Raw genomic sequence first — 15,841 nt, 5'->3', positions numbered from 1 at the left:
TTATATATTAATGAATTCATTTTGCCAAAATTTAAAAGAAGTTTTTAGCATCTGTGTTCATGAAGAGTATTGGTGTATATACTTCTTTTACTATAATATCTTTTTTGTGTCAGGGTAAGGCTGGTCTCATAAAGTGAGTTGAAAACTATTCCCTTCTCCTAAATTTTCAGGAATAGTTGTCCTTAATAGGTATAGTTTCTGAAATGTTTGTCAGATTCACCAGTGAAGCCATCTGGGCCTGGATTTACTTGTTTTTATTTTTAATTTTGTTTTTAGACAGAATCTTGCTCCCATCGCCCAGGCTGGAGTGCAGTGGTGTGATCACAGCTCACTGCAGCCTCAACTTTTCAGGCTCAGGTTAATTCTTACTCCTCAGCCTCCTGAGTAGCTGGGACTACAGGCACGTGCCATCATGTCCAGCTAATTTTTAGTAGAGACATGGTTTCACCATGTGGCCAGCGGTGGTCTCAAACTCCTAGGCTCAAATGATCCTCCTGTCTCTGCCTCCTAAAATACTGGGATTACAGGTGTAAGCCACCACACCTGGCCTGGATTTATTTTTGAGAGAAGGTTTTGACTACAAATTCAACTTTTAAAATACAGATAGGGCTATTCATATCATCTATTTCTTTTTTTCTTTTTTCTTTTTTTTTGAGATGGAGTCTCATTCTGTTGTCCAGGCTGGAGTGCAGTGGCATGATCTTGGCTCACTGCAAACTCCACCTCCCGGGTTCACACCATTCTCCTGCCTCAGCCTCCTGAGTTGCTAGGACTACAGGCGCCCACCACCACGCCCGGCAAATGTTTTGTATTTTTAGCAGAGACGGGGTTTCACTGTGTTAGCCAGGATGGTCTCGATCTCCTGACCTTGTGATGTGCCTGCCTCGGCCTCCCAAAGTGCTGAGATTACAGGCATAAGCCACCGCGCCCGGACTCTGTTTCTTTTTGAATAAGCTTTGGTAGTTTGTGTTTTTCAGAGAATTTGTCTATTTCTTACAAGTTGTCAAATTTATTGACATAAAACAATTTATCCACCTATAAAACCCTTATTATATTTTTATTTCTGTAGGATCTATAGTGATGTTTCCTCTTTCATTCTGATCCACATTGACAATCTGTGTTTTATTTATTTATTTTTCCTAATCAGTATGGCTATAGCTTCTTTAAAAAAATTTTAATGATATTTTAAAAAATCCAACTTTTGGTTTCTTTAATTTCCTCTTTTTTCTATTTCATGTAATTCTTTTCTTATCTTTATTACTTCCTTCCTTCTGCTCACTTTAGGTTTCATTTGCTTTTCTTTTTTTTTCTTAAGATGGATGCTTAAATCATTAGTTACAGACCTTTCTTCTTTCTAATGTTATTAGCCCTTAAATACTGTAAATTTCACTCTAAGCACAGCTTTAGCTGCATCATAGAACTTTTGATATATTGTGTTTTCATATTCATTCAGTGCAAAATCTTTTTAAGTTTTTCTTGTAATTTATTCTGTGACTTACCTGTTAGAAGTGTATTATTTAATTGCCAAGTATTTGGGGTTTTTCTAGATATTTTATGCTGTTTTTTAGTTTAGTTCCATTGCTCTCAAATAATACACTTTATATGACTTCAATATCTCTTCACTTGTTTTTTTTTTTTTTTTTTTTTTTTGGCTTAGAATATGGTATGTCTTGGTCAATGTTCTGTGTTCACTTAAAGAAATATGTTCCCTTTTGTTGTTAAAAGGGGTGTTACATGTTAATTAGATCAAGATGGTTGATAGTGTAGTTCAAATCTTGTATATATCTACCGATATTCTGTTTGTTTCCTTGTTCTATCAATTATTGTGTAAAGGGTGCTGAAATCTCCACCTATAATTGCGAATTTGTCTATTTCTCCTTTCAGTTCTATCTTCAGGTGCTTTGAAGCTCTGCTGTTTGGTACAACTGGATCTAGTATAGTTATCTCCTTATAAATTGGCCCCTTTATCATAAAATTCCCCTATTTTTTTCAGCAAATATTCCTTGTTCTGCAATCTACTTAGTCTGATACTGATATCGATACAGTCACACTTGCTTTCTTTTGATTTGTGTTTGCTTAGTATTTCTTTTTTCCATTTTTAAAAACTTTCAATGTATATGTGTCCTTTACTCAATGTGAGTTTCTTTCAAATACTGTAATAATTATATTTTTCTTTTTTGATCCAATCTGACAGTCTTTGCCTTTTAATTGGGGTGTTTATATGATTATCATTATGGATTAAAACCCACTGTATTGCTATTTGTTTTCTATTTATTGAATTTGCTCTTTATCTATTCTCCCTTCTTTTTCTGACTTATTTTTGCTTGAGTATTTTTATGATTTAATTTTATCTCCACTATTAGCTTATCTGCTTCTCTTTCTCTCTTTCTCTTTGTAGTGGTTATTCTAGAATTTATAATGTGCATCTTTAAATTATTACAATTTACCTTCAAATTTTATTATATCATTTCACATGTATTTTAAGAACTTTACAACTTTACAAGTTTCTGTTTCCTTTTTTTATTTTTTCATGCCTTTGTTGTCATATATTATATCTCTACATGCATTGTAAACCTCACAATACAAAATATGAATGTATAAACATATTTAAAACTACTTTTTTTTACCCACTTATTTACCATTTATAATATTCTTCTTTCCTTTGTGTAGATCCAGATTTCCATCTGATATTTTCCTTTTGCCCAAAGGACTTTTTTTTAACAGTTCTTATTGTACAGGTCCTCTGATGATGAATCATCTTGGTTTTTTTTTGTGTTCATTTTTTAAAGATACTTTTACTGGGTTCAGAATGTTAAGTGGACTTTTATTGTTTTTTTCAAGACTTTAACGACCACTCCATTGTCTCTGCCTTGCATAATTTTATGTGAGAAGTCCGTTGTCTTATGTTTGTCTTTTTCCCCAGCTTTCAAGATTTTCTTTCTTTTTTTGTTATTTTCCAACGATATGTTTGTATTGTGCTTAGTGTAGTGTTTCTTCTGTCTGCTGTTAGTCAGACCTCTCGGATCTGTGGGTTTTATAGTTTCATCAAGTTTGGAACATTTTCAGCCATCGTTTGTTTTCAAATATTTTTCTCTCTTCCGCTCTTTCTCCTCTCCTCCCAGGACTCCAATTACATGATGGTAGAGCATGTAATATTGTTCCACAAGCCACTATTGCTCTATTCATTTTTTTCAGTCTTGTTTTCCTTTTGTTGTTGTTGTTGTTTTGATAATTCCTATTGCTGTTACTTTAATTTCATTGATCATTTTATCTGATGTGTCCAATCTGTTGTTAATACCATCCAATGTATCTTTACTTCAGATATTATACTTTTTTATCTGTAGAAGTTTGATTTTTGACTCTTCTACATTTTTCATTTATCTTCTTATCATGTTCATGTTTTCCTTTGCTGGCTGTTTTAACATCCTATTTGGCTAGTTTTATCATCTGTGTCATTTCAGGGCCTTTTTCCCATTTCTTGATTTTTCTCCTGGTTGTGGGATATATATTCCTGATTATTTGCATGCCTTTTAATAAGATGCTAGACATTTTCATTTTACTACCTTTCATTGTATTCATTTAAGTTGTTGAACCATGTTCTGGAACACTGTTAAATTACTTGAAATCAGCTTGGTAATTCGGGGAATAATTTTTAAAGTTTTGCTGGAGTTATAAGTATTTGTTCATATATATTCATTTTATAAGCCTTGAACACATCCAGAGTACATTTATTCTGGGGCCAGTTTGGTGCCAGACGACCCTAAGACAGTGCTGAAGGGTGGAGTCATCAGACATAATTTTATTATTTATATTATTTTACTTTATATTTAAAAGGTATTTTTACTAGATATATAATTCCAGGTTAACAATTCTGTCTTTCATTCCTTTGAAGATGTTATTCCTTTATTTATTGGCTTCTAGTTTTTGTTGTAAGAAGTCAGTGTTGATTTTTTTTTTTTTTTTAAATGGAGTCTTACTCTGTTGCCTGGGCTGGTGCAGGGGTGCAATCTTGGCTCACTGCAACCTCCACCTCCCAGGTTCAAGCAATTCTCCTGCCTCAGCCTCCTGAGTAGCTGGAATATTACAGGCACATGCCACCACACCTGGCTAATTTTTGTGTTTTTAGTAGAGATGGGGTTTCACCATGTTGGCCAGGCTGGTCTCGATCTTTTGACCTCATAATCCACCTGCCTCAGCCTCCCAAAGTGCTGGGATTACAGGTGTGAGCCACAGCGCCCTGCCCAGTGGTGATTGCTATTGAGTGATTTTTTTTTTTTCCTGTATGCAGTTAATTTTATTTTGACTGCTTTTACATTTTTCTCTTTATCTTTGGTTTTCAGAAATTTGACTACAATATACCTAGCGGAAGTTCCTTTGTGTTTATCCTGTTTGAGGTTTGTTGAGATTCTTGGATATGTGGATTGACGCTTTAAATCAAATTTGAAATTTACAGTTACTACTTCTTCAAATATTGTTTTCTGCCCCATTTTTAAAATCCTCTCTGTTTGGGACTCCTGTTACATGTATTTTAGATTACATAACATTGTTCCACAAATCACTGAGATTCTATTAACCTTGTTCACTCCCACTTCCCTTTGTACTTATGTTTGGAGAGTTCCTATGGGCCTGCCTTCAAGTTTACTGATGTTTTCTTTTGCAAGGTATCTGCTGCTGTTACGCCCATTCAGTGAATATTACAATTTCAGATATTTTATTTTTAAGTTCTACAAGTTCCATTCAGTTTATATATATATAGATAGAGATATATAGATAGATATATTATATATAGATATATAATATGTATCTCTATATTGTATCTATCTATATATCTCTATCTATATATCTCAAAAATTAGCCAGGCGTGGTGGCATGTGCCTGTGTATATATAGATATATATTATATATCTATATACTATATATATACACACATACATATATATAGTGTCTATTTCTCCATTGAGATTCCCCTTCTATTCATTTTTTACATATATATTCATTTTATACGTCATGAACACATTTATAAGGGCTGTTTTAAAAATCGTGCTTGCTAATTCCAATATTTGTGTTATCTCTGGGTTTCTATTGACTTGTTTTCTATTGACTGGGTTTCTTGACTTCTATTGACCCAAATACTCTTGGGTATTTTGTCACATTTTCCTGCTTCATATATCTAGAAATATTTTACTATATTCCAAGTATTGTTGACACATTATTGATCATTTGGATTGTTTTGTCTTTATTTAAAGAGTGTTGGATTTTTTTCTGGCAGGTAGTTAATTTGTTGGTGGATCAGCTGAATCTTGTCTTGACTTGTTTTTAAGCTTTGTTAACGTGGATCTAAAGTAGTTATTACTCTAAGGCTACAGTAGCCCTATTCCTAAGGTGTGGACTTTCTGAAATCTCAACTAAATTTTTGAATGTTCCGCAATGTGTCCCCACTTTGGCTGGTCAGAACTTCAATGTTTCCCAGCACGGTGCCGGGAGACATTGTGCTTTAGAATCTCCATTTAGCTCACAGTTCTCTAATAGCTGTTCTGTGTCAGGCCTTATGTAGTCTCCTCCTAAGCATAACCTGGTTAGTATTTGACCAAAAACTCAGGGGAACTCCATGTCAATCTTGGGACATAATACTATGCATAGCTCTTTCTACTCTGGTATCCTGCCCTGCAAATTCCAGATTCCTCAGCAACCTTGAATTCTTTTTCTTTTTCTTATTTTTTTATTTATCTAGAGATGCAGTTTCATTCTGTCACCCAGGCTAGAGTGCAGTGGCACGATCTCGGCTCACTGCAACCTCCGCTTCCCGGGTTCAAGCTATTTTCCTTCCTCAGCCTCCCAAGTAGCTGGTATTACAGGCACCTGCCACCATTCCTGGCCAATTTTTTGTACTTTTAGTAGAGATGAGGTTTCACCATTTTGGCCAGGCTGATCTCAAACTCCTGGCCTCAAGCGATCTGCCCATCTTGGCCTTCCAAAGTGCTGGGATTACAGGCGTGAGGTACCACTCCCAACCAGCAACCTTGCATTCTGTTTTCTACTTTGTCCACCCAACAATAGGGCTTTCTGTTTGGGTTCTACTTTCCGATGCTTCAGTTTGGAAATGCTCCCACGCAAAAGTCCTAGGTAGAAATGGATCTTACCTTGCATGTTTTCATCCTCCCATGGATCTCAGCCCTGTGCTGTATTCTGGCCGAAGCCTGATGTCAAAAGCCTGCCCGAAGTAAAACGGCTCCTTTACTTATTTTATCCACCTCTGTAGTAGTCTGCAGCAGGGTGGCATGTCTGCTGCCCATTATTCTACCATGGCAAAACTGCTAAATCTCTCTCTAGTTATGGAAGTGCTACTTCTCAGAAGCCACCTTCAGCACCCCCACCCCGGCTTTATTGCACTTATCTTTATAATCTAATTGGCATCACAAGTGCATGCCTAAAACAGTCATTGACAAGGTGAGTGGAATCACCATGATTAATTTTGACTACATCAAGCTCCCCCTTGGGCTGGGGGAGGGGATTCCCCCCCCGCCAAGCACAGGCATGTCCAGGATCTTGACATGATCAGTTTCCATTACTAAGGGAGAAGGGGACAATGAGTGTGGGTGGCTCAGGGGTCCTGCCTCCCTTGTCCTCCAGCTTCTCAGTTTCCGGACCCCATCTCAGGAAGCCCAGCTCTGCTCTTATGTTGGTCCTCAGGAGTTTGTGTCTTCATGGTAACCTTCTGCACTGGGCTGAATTGTGCCCCCTCAAAATTCATGTTCACCCAGGATATATGAATGTGAGTTTATTTGGAAAAAGTGCCTTTGCAGGTGTAATCGGGTTAAGATGAGGGCACACTGGATTAGAGTGGGCCCCAATCCAACGAATGGTCCTTATAAGAAGAGGAAAATTTGGGCACCAAAACATACACAGAGGGAAGGCAACGTCAGACACAGGGAAGGAGGCCATGTGAAGACGCGGGCAGAGGGTGAAATGATGCACTGATAAGCCAATAAATGCCTAGGACAGCCAGCAACCACCAGAAGCTAGGGGAGAACATGGAGCAGATTTCTCCCTCCAAGCCTCCGGAAGGAACCTACCCTGCCACTACCTCGGTTTTGGACTGCTGGGCTCCAGAACTGTAAGAGAAGACACTTCTGTTGTTTTAAGCCTCCCATAGTTTGCAGTGCTTTGTTAGAGCAGTCCTAGGAAATGAATATATATTCCAATAACAGGCCATTTTGTTGAGCTGTTTTGAGCAGCTTTCTGTCTCTTTGCTTAAAGCAAAGGAAAGTCATTCACCATCATGCTCCTCTTCCTCTTTCACCTTCTTGGGAAATTCCACTTCCTCCTGACCTGTAAGTCTGTACAATGCCCTCACCAGCCCTCCCTTTCTCTCACCAGGGACCGGCTTTTGCTCTTCATATGCCCTTGGCCCTCAGCCGCATGACCTCTATGGGTTATGTTGCAGACTCTGAGGGACATCTGCTCTGTCTTCTCCCAGTATCGGGGTCCCACTGTCAGCACCCAGAGAGTAGAGAGACTGCTGTGTTACACAGTGTGTGATGGACGGGCGCTGTGATGGATAATTTTATATCAACTTAACTGGGCTAAGGGATGCCCAGATAGCTGGGAGAACATTATTCTGGGCAGGCCTATGAGGGTGTCTTTGGAAGAGGTTAGCATTTGAATCAGTAGTCTGGAAAGAGAAGATCCACCTCCACCAATGTGGGCAGTCATCTCTCAACCCTTTGAGGGCCCAGAGAAAACACAAAGACAGAGGAAGAGCAAACTCTGTGTGTCTCCTTGATCTGGGACATCCATCTTCTCCTGACCTGACCCTGGAGCTCCTGGTTCTCAGGGCTTTGGACTCCAGGACTTGCCCCAGCAGCACCAGGTTCTCATAGGATTTCTCAGCCTCCATGATCATTGAGCCAATTTCCTCACTTATATCAATATTAACATCTATATCCATATCATCTATTAACATATAGGACATATCTATGTCTATTCCTATACGATCTATTTCTGTCTGTGTATCCGATTGTCTATCTGTCTGCCTGTCTGTCCATCCATCCATCCATCCATCCATCCATCCATCCATCCATCCATCCATCCATCTATCTATCTATCTATCTATCTATCTATCTATCTATCTATCTATCTATCTATCGCCTATTGATTCTGTTTCTCTGGAGAACCTGACTAATGTGAGGCAACTATTGGGAGTGGTTTGGAGCTGGGGAAATCTCTGTGAATCTGAAGACAGAGTCTGGAGAGGCCGCGCCCTCAGCGCCAAGACCCGCTCCCACACTCCAGCTCTGCATTTGGAGCCAAGGCCCTTCATCTGCTAAATGCAAACCCAAAGTGAAGGGCCCCAGGGACCCCGGATTATGGACCCTCATAACTAATGCCAAATAAACAAGGCAAAATTATTTGTAATTACTCCTAAAGTCATTTACTTGTATCAGTAATTGACCTGTGCATTCTTTAATCTTTAATGCTCTTTTAAAATTCAGCCTCAGGGAGTCATCATGCTTATTGACATTTGTCCTGGTGAGGACTCTGGAGGCACGAGGCTTTGGTTAAGATGTCTTAGAAAGAAATAACCAATTTAGGAAGACATGGCTTTCACACATCAGGGTGAAGAGGCACAGGGCGAAGGGCTGTAGCTGCCTGTGTTTTCCCGGGTCAGGACAACAATGGTAGTGACAATGATGATGATGATGATGATGATGATGATGATGATGGCAGCACTAAGATTTATTGAAGGATCTGTATGATTTTAATTAATCCTCTTAAGGAAGCTTTAGAATAGGTGCTATTATGAGCTTCATTTTACTGGAGGAAACTATGGCATGGAGAAGCTACATTAATTTCCCTGAGACGCACTTTGATTAGATGCTGAAGGCAAGCTCGACCTCACATCTGTGGAAGCCTCACACCCTCATCCTACTGCCCCTGATAGGGTGGCCAACAACCACTGCCTTGCAAAGCAGCTGACTGAGGATGCCATACCTGCAGGTCGCCTTGGGAAATTACCTGTCTCATCTGTGGTTTTCTTGTCTGTAGAATGGGCATCGTTGTTCCCACGTTATTGTAGGTGGTGAGAACTGCATGAGATTACACGAACATGGCTGCTTCACAGACACAGCTCTCTTAGCTTCCTTCTGTGCAAGACTGGAGAAAGGGGTCTGAGCTGAGTGTATATGGGGTTTTCTCCCCCCTCATCTTCTGAAGACGGAAATGTGGACAGACACTTTGCTAACTCTTTATTTTATCCCTCTCTAAGTGCGGCCAAAGCCAGTGTTTAGCATTGCGAAAGAAACCACACAGGGCTAGTTTGCTGTGGGAGTTACAAATCTCCCTTGGAACAGATTTGAAAACTGGTGACATCAGAACAGTTGCCCCTGGGGTCAGCAGCTGGGCCACTCTGGGGCCAGACACCACCTTTAAGATTCCCGGTGACGCCTCCCCTCCCATCCTGGTTCCAGGTTCTGCCACCAAGGGCAGGAGAATGCTGAGGAGCATTTCTGGAACCTCTAGAACTCTGACTCCCTCTCTCTGAAGGTGTGCTTTGAGGAGGGCTAGGCAGTGGAGGCTCCACCTAAGTGGTCCTCTGAGGCCTGAGGTTGGGTGAACTCTGGAGTCTCCAGACCTTACCCAAGAGCCCCTGTCTGTCCTCTTTCCCCATTAGTGTCCCCAGCGGGCCTTCCTGTCCAGTGCAGTAGCTCCTGTGGAGACCCACACTGGGCCATCTCCAACTACATTGCTCCTGCTCCATCCCCGAAGCCCAAGCCCTCCTCCCCTTCCCAGCCATGGGTGCTGACACCCCCCACACTCTTCCTTCCAGCCTGAATCTCCACATTTGCCTTTCTTTGGGGCCTCAGCTCTAATCAGGTGCAAGCTTTGCTCACCCTTCCTATGAGTGACCTGTTGCACTCCTCCTCCCTCCTCGTCCCTCCTCCTCCCTCCTCCTCCCTCCTCCCTCTTCTGTCTGAGATTTTGCATCAGCTCCATCCTAGTCTCTAACTGGCCTCTGGATGAAGAAGCCCAGGTGAGCCCCTCCATTTACTGACTCCCCTCCCAGCTGTGGACCCTGCAACCTCCTTGAGCTGGTCCCCACCCACCCACATCTTCTTCCTCACACTCCCCAGCACTGAGCACACCCCAGCCAAAGCTATGTTGTCGCTGAGCCAGACCATGTCACACCCAGCCCAGGCTCCTGCCTTTCGGATGTTATTTCACAGTTGACATCCTCTGCTTATTTCGAGCCGAGCTGAGCTTTATTTCGAGCTGAGCTGCCCCTTCAGCTCTCAGCCAGGTTCCCGCATTTGCAGCTCTGGCTTCCAGGTACCTCTCCCCTCTGCCACATTCCCTGGGCGGTCCACAAGAACCCAGCCACATGCCCCCTCCCTGGAATTCCTCAGGAACATGGAGTCTGTTTCACATCGGCCACTTCCCGTGTTCCTTAAACCAGCCGCCCGATTCCCTTCCCTGGACGGCGAGAGCCAGGAATGTGCCATCCGCATTCCACTTTATCTTGATCTCCCTCGACTCCCAGCCTCGCGCTGGGCGAAGAGTCGGCACTCAATCAACGCCTGCCTAATGAATTGGCTGAATAAATTAATTTGGGGTTCATTTTCGCGACCTCCTGCTTGGCTGGGGAGGCTGCCTCCCTGACCTGTGGGGTGAGGCCCCTGAGGGCGGGACAGGACTGTGCACTGCCCAGCACATTAAACCGGGTCTCAGATTCCATTAAATCGAGGGGGAGGGAGTGCCTGCCGAGGAGGCTCACCCCAGAGGCCCTGCACGCTGGCTCGGGCTATTGAAGGAGGTTAAAACGAGAGGAGAAGGCTCTGCAGCTAATTGTCCTTGCGCGTTAATCACAGCGTGCTGCGGGGGCGCCTGCTAGAACGTGTTAATTTGGTAATTATCAAGGAGGGGGGGCTGCTCTGTAACCCTCGGCCTTTGTCATTATTTTTTAACTGAAATATGAAATGGAAATGGAAAGAGTGAGAAATTCCAGCCAGGATTTAAACCCAGACGGTGGAAATTCCCATCCGTTCTTGTCCTCCTCTGCCGCTGCTGGAATGCCCCACGCAGGTGTCTCCTCTTCGTTTCTGCCCAGCCTAGATGTCTTTGCCCCCATCAAGGAGTGGACCCTTTTGAGCTTCTGGGTCCCAACACTGAGAGGGGCCCTGTCGCCTTCTGTTTCTTGGAGAGACAGGAATGGAGGCCACACTTTATGACAGATATCATAATAGTCCAGTGATTCCAGACCCGGGGGCTCAAGCACTCCTTGCAGGCCTGGCCTGTATCCCCTACGGCCTTCGTTAATGGGCCGGGGGCTCCCCACTCCCCCAGATGGAATCTTCTTCCCATCTCCCTGCTCAGGCAAGGCTTGTTTTTGCCTGTTGCACTAATTATGGTCCTGGTTTCATCTCTCTCCTCCCTGTCTCCCCATCCCAATCACACTCAGACCTCAAGCTGCTGGAAACAACCAAGACCCAGGAGCAGCTTGGTGCTAGGTTATTGTTTGCAGAGTCTTAAATGTGCATAACAGCTGTGCAACGGTGTTGCAGAGCCATGCACGGACTGGACATTGCAACCAACCAGGACTGGGAATTCCATCTTCTCTACTTTCAAGAGCTCAGGCATGCTTGGTGGTTCTACCTCTCAACTATCTCTAGAATCTCTGCTTTTCTCCTAATTCCATTGTTGCAAAGAGTCTAGATGAAGACTTTGCACTTTTGCCTGGACACCTCCAGTGTTCTGATGAAACCATTCCCTTCGGCCAGGCTCTGTTTCCTCTGAGCCTGGGTGGAAACAAACAGAGCCTGGTCACCCAAGGACGTGAGTGTTGGGAACTCAGACCCGGATGAAAATCCCAAAAAAAGCCAAAGTCCTCCCAGCGGCTCTTGTCCTCGGTGGTCAGGCCTCATTGCTGCTGGGATCTCTCTCTGCTCCGGCCCTGCTGGCTCCTCTGCTGCACTGGGCTCGTGGACACCAGGATATTTTTATTTAACTCCCCAGGCAATTCTAACGTGCAGCTGGGTGGTCAGCCAGGATCTCCAGGAGAAGTTCACGTCCTTCTCTGTGCGTCTCTAACCTGGCCTGGGTCTATGGTCCTGGCTCCTCTCCCTCCCCTCCCTGTCTTCCTCTCTCCTCCCAGCCCCCCACGCTTAAATCATGTCAAACCACAGCCCGTTCTCTTTCACGCCTCTGTGCCTTTGCACTTGCAATCATTTCTGCAGAAAAGAACCTCTGTTAACGTTTTGGGATTTCCTCCAGGCTGGGCAGCCTCCCGTCATCTCCTCAGTGGAAATGTATCGACCCCTTCTCGTTTACTGTCTTACTTCATCTTTCAGCTCCACAGAGCAAACTGTGTTTATCTCTAATAGTCCTTGTTCTGCTGCATTTTAATCATTTGTTTGCCGGCTCTAAATGAGGAAACACACGGCGCTTCGTGCCAGCAGACCTGGGTCGGAATGCTAAGTTCTACCACTTACATTCTGTGGCTTTGGGAAAGTCACAAAACAGCTCTGAGCCTCAGTTTCCTCGTCTGTGAACCACGAACCTTCTCTCAACCCATTTTTTATTGAGCACCTACTAAGTGCCATGCATGTCAGACCCATCTTCTCATTTAACTTTTGCAGCACCCCTGCGAGCTAACACATGGCATTTATGAGTCCAAGCTGGGGAAGGGGCCAGCTCCATCCTGGCTGGCCATAGACCTTGGCCAAATTGTACAAGACCACACCCCTTCCCCACCAACTGCTGTCCCCAACCCTGGATGCCCCATGTTTGTCTCTGGTTCTGTGGGTGAGACACCTACTCCATGGGGATGTTGTGAGGGTCATGTTCAATACAGTCATGCGTGGCTGAACACTGGGAAACGTTCTGAGAAATTTGTCATTGTGTGGACATCATAAAAGCTACCTACACAAAGCCAGATGGTACAGCCTGTGGTATATGGTATATGCTTATGGACCCAGGCTATAAACCTGCACAGCATGTTACTGTACTGCAGTACCGAATGTTGCAGGCAATTGGAACTCGGTGGTAGGTATTCATGTTTCTTTTCTTTTTTTCTTTTTTGTGTTTTTTTGTTTGTTTGTTTTTTGAGTTGGAGTCTTGCTCTGTCACCAGGCTGGAGTACAGTGGTGCAATCTCAGCTCACTGCAACCTCCCCCTCCTGGGTTCAAGCAATTCTCCTGCCTCAGCCCCCCGAGTAGCTGGGACTACAGGTGTGCACCACCATGCCCAGCTAATTTTTATATTTTTAGTAGAGACAGGATTTCACCATGTTGGCCAGGATGGTCTTGATCTCTTGACCTCGTGATCTGCCTGCCTCGGCCTCCCAAAGTGCTGGGATTACAGGCTTGAGCCACCACGCCTGGTATTCATGTTTCTAAACATGTCTAGACATAGAAAAGGTTGAGTCAAAACACAGTATTATTACCTTATGGAGCCACCATCATCAGTGTGGTCTCTGTTGACTGAAATGTCGTTACACGGTGCCTGACAGCAGCACCTGCTGAGTACTGAGAACAAGGAAGCCCTCAGTGCACATTAGCTATCACTGCCATCACTGTCTCCTCATCACCTGCCAGTTGGAGAAATGGCTGTTACACCTTCAGTCCTGTAGGATCGTTCAGAAGATTAAATGAGATAATAGAGTAAACTTCAGCATACAATAAATTGCTTAATAAATGTTCCTTTCCTTCCTTCCCTCTCCCCTGACTCCACTACCTCCCTTAGGGACTCGCTTCCTTGGACAATGATCGCATCCTTTATGCTCTGGCGCCCAGCAGAGACTGATGCACAGTTGGGGCTAAACCCATCTGAGGGTGATGAAACTCCCATTTCTGACGCCGTCAACTTGTTTTCTGTAATGTTAGCACTGCCACATTCCAGCCCGAGAGAGTTGAGCAGCCCCAGGAGGTGATGGTATTTGGCCATCAGCCATGTCCCCTGCAGGGCCAGTCTCTGAGGTGCCATGAGACATTCTGTGCCCAGCAAGCCCAGGCACTTCGGAGAATGGTGGCTGCTTGGTTTCTCAGGGGAGCAACTACATTCCTAAGTTGGTTGGGGGTCGCTTGATTTCCCCCGTTCGTTCATCCATCCTTCCATCCATCTATTCATTCATCCAGCAAATTGGACCTCTCTCGTGTGCCAGACACTGTTCTTGGCAGAAGCACTTACCCTTGAGGAAGTGACACTCCAGTGGGGAGAGACAAGGAAGTTCACAAAGATCTACCTGCAAAATCAAACCCCAGGTAGTGATCAGGGCCACGAACGAAAATCAAAACAAGTAAAGAGATGTAAAATGATTTCCTTCCCCAAGGACAGAGGATTCTTTCTAGTAGATTGTTTGGAAAAGTTCCCTCTGAAGAGGTGACATTTGATCGTTGTTAAAGTAACATGCATCACTGTGAACATTTCACACAACACAGAAGAACCGAATGCTTTCACACAAACCATCATCTAGAAATCACACCATCTCAATATCTTGTCTTTTTAAAAATTGATACATAATAATGGTACACATTTCTGGGGTCCCTGTGATATTTTGATACATGCAGACAATGTGTAATGATCAAATCAGGGTAATTAGGCTATCCATCACCTCAAACATGCATCATTTCTTTGCCAACGCCTTGTCTTTTGTCATCTTAAAGTACAATTTGCATCATGCTTTTTAAAATTTAACATTACACTATAATTATTTTGTAGCTGTGTTTATGCTTTTCTGTTTTCAATGTATCAATATATCGTATGGATTTTTAAAAAATTGGTACCGTAAATGTACTTGAAGTTTTTCTGTCTTTACAAAAGAAATGCCTATTGTTGTACAAATTCTAGAAAATCAAAATAAGGAAGAAAATTAAAATCCTTCATAATCCTACTCATTGAGCATACTAGTCTACATCTTTCCCATTTTTTTCCCTTCCTTATAAACATGGAAAGACATTGTACCTAGAGCGTGTTCAGTTTGTGTCTGGCTTTTTCATAATCATATTTTAAAACTGGGAGGCTGGTGGCTTCAAGTGGCTGGGGAAGCTTACCTGACAGGACGCAGCAGCAGAACCCATGGACTTTGGCCCACTCTGCCCCTGACTTTAACGTTGCCTAGTCATTTAATCTCTGAGTCCCAGGTTCCCCATGTGCAACAGGGAGTCATAAGTCCTCCCTGGATCTCAGGCCTGGGCTAAGAACCGGAGGAAGGGAGTGGCCCTACAAGGTCTCAGGGAGGAGGGGTGCCTCTATGACTTCGCCCTGGTGTGAACATGCAGAGTTTACTTGGGAAAGACTCCAAGCACCTGGGGATGGGGTCATATGAAGCTCCTCCAAGACGTGGTGGCTCATGCCTGTAATCTCAGCACTTTGGGAGGCTGAGGCAGGCAGATGACCTGAGGCCAGGAGTTTGAGACCAGCCTGGCCAACATGGTGAAAACCCATATATGCTAAAAATACAAACATTAGCCAGGTGTGGTGGTAGGTGTCTGTAATTCCAGCTATTCAGGAGGCTGAGGCAGGAGAATCGCTTGAACCCAGGAGGCAGAAGTTGCAGTGAGCCGAGATCACACCATTGCACTCCAGCCTGGGCAACAAGAGCGAGCCTCCGCCTCAAAAAAAAAAAAAGAAAACATTGATTGAATCTTTGCTTTACGTTTTCTCTTTTTCTTTCTTTCTTTCTTTCTTTCTTTCTTTCTTTCTTTCTTTCTTTCTTTCTTTCTTTCTTTCTTTCTTTCTTTCTTTCTTTCTTCCTTTCTTCCTTTCTTCCTTCCTTCCTTCCTTCCTTTCCTTCCTTCCTTCCTTTCTTTCTTTTATTTTCTTTCTTTCTTTCTTTCTTTCTTTCTTTC

The 15,841-nt window shown here is 43.3% G+C and overlaps 2 protein-coding genes across 2 annotated transcripts in view; both read right to left on the bottom strand.

Moving 5' to 3' along the window:
- Window positions 1-15,841, bottom strand: part of MXRA7 (matrix remodeling associated 7) — a 1,130,960-nt gene that overhangs the window by 964,141 nt on the left and 150,978 nt on the right. The window lies entirely within an intron of this gene.
- Window positions 1-15,841, bottom strand: part of JMJD6 (jumonji domain containing 6, arginine demethylase and lysine hydroxylase) — a 1,042,475-nt gene that overhangs the window by 925,381 nt on the left and 101,253 nt on the right. The window lies entirely within an intron of this gene.

The sequence above is a fragment of the Macaca thibetana genome, chromosome 16, assembly GCF_024542745.1.
Source record: "Macaca thibetana thibetana isolate TM-01 chromosome 16, ASM2454274v1, whole genome shotgun sequence".
In the NCBI taxonomy this organism is placed as follows: domain Eukaryota; kingdom Metazoa; phylum Chordata; class Mammalia; order Primates; family Cercopithecidae; genus Macaca; species Macaca thibetana.
The sequence above is the reverse complement of the archived record's forward strand: the minus strand, read 5'-3'. Positions and strand labels throughout refer to the sequence as shown.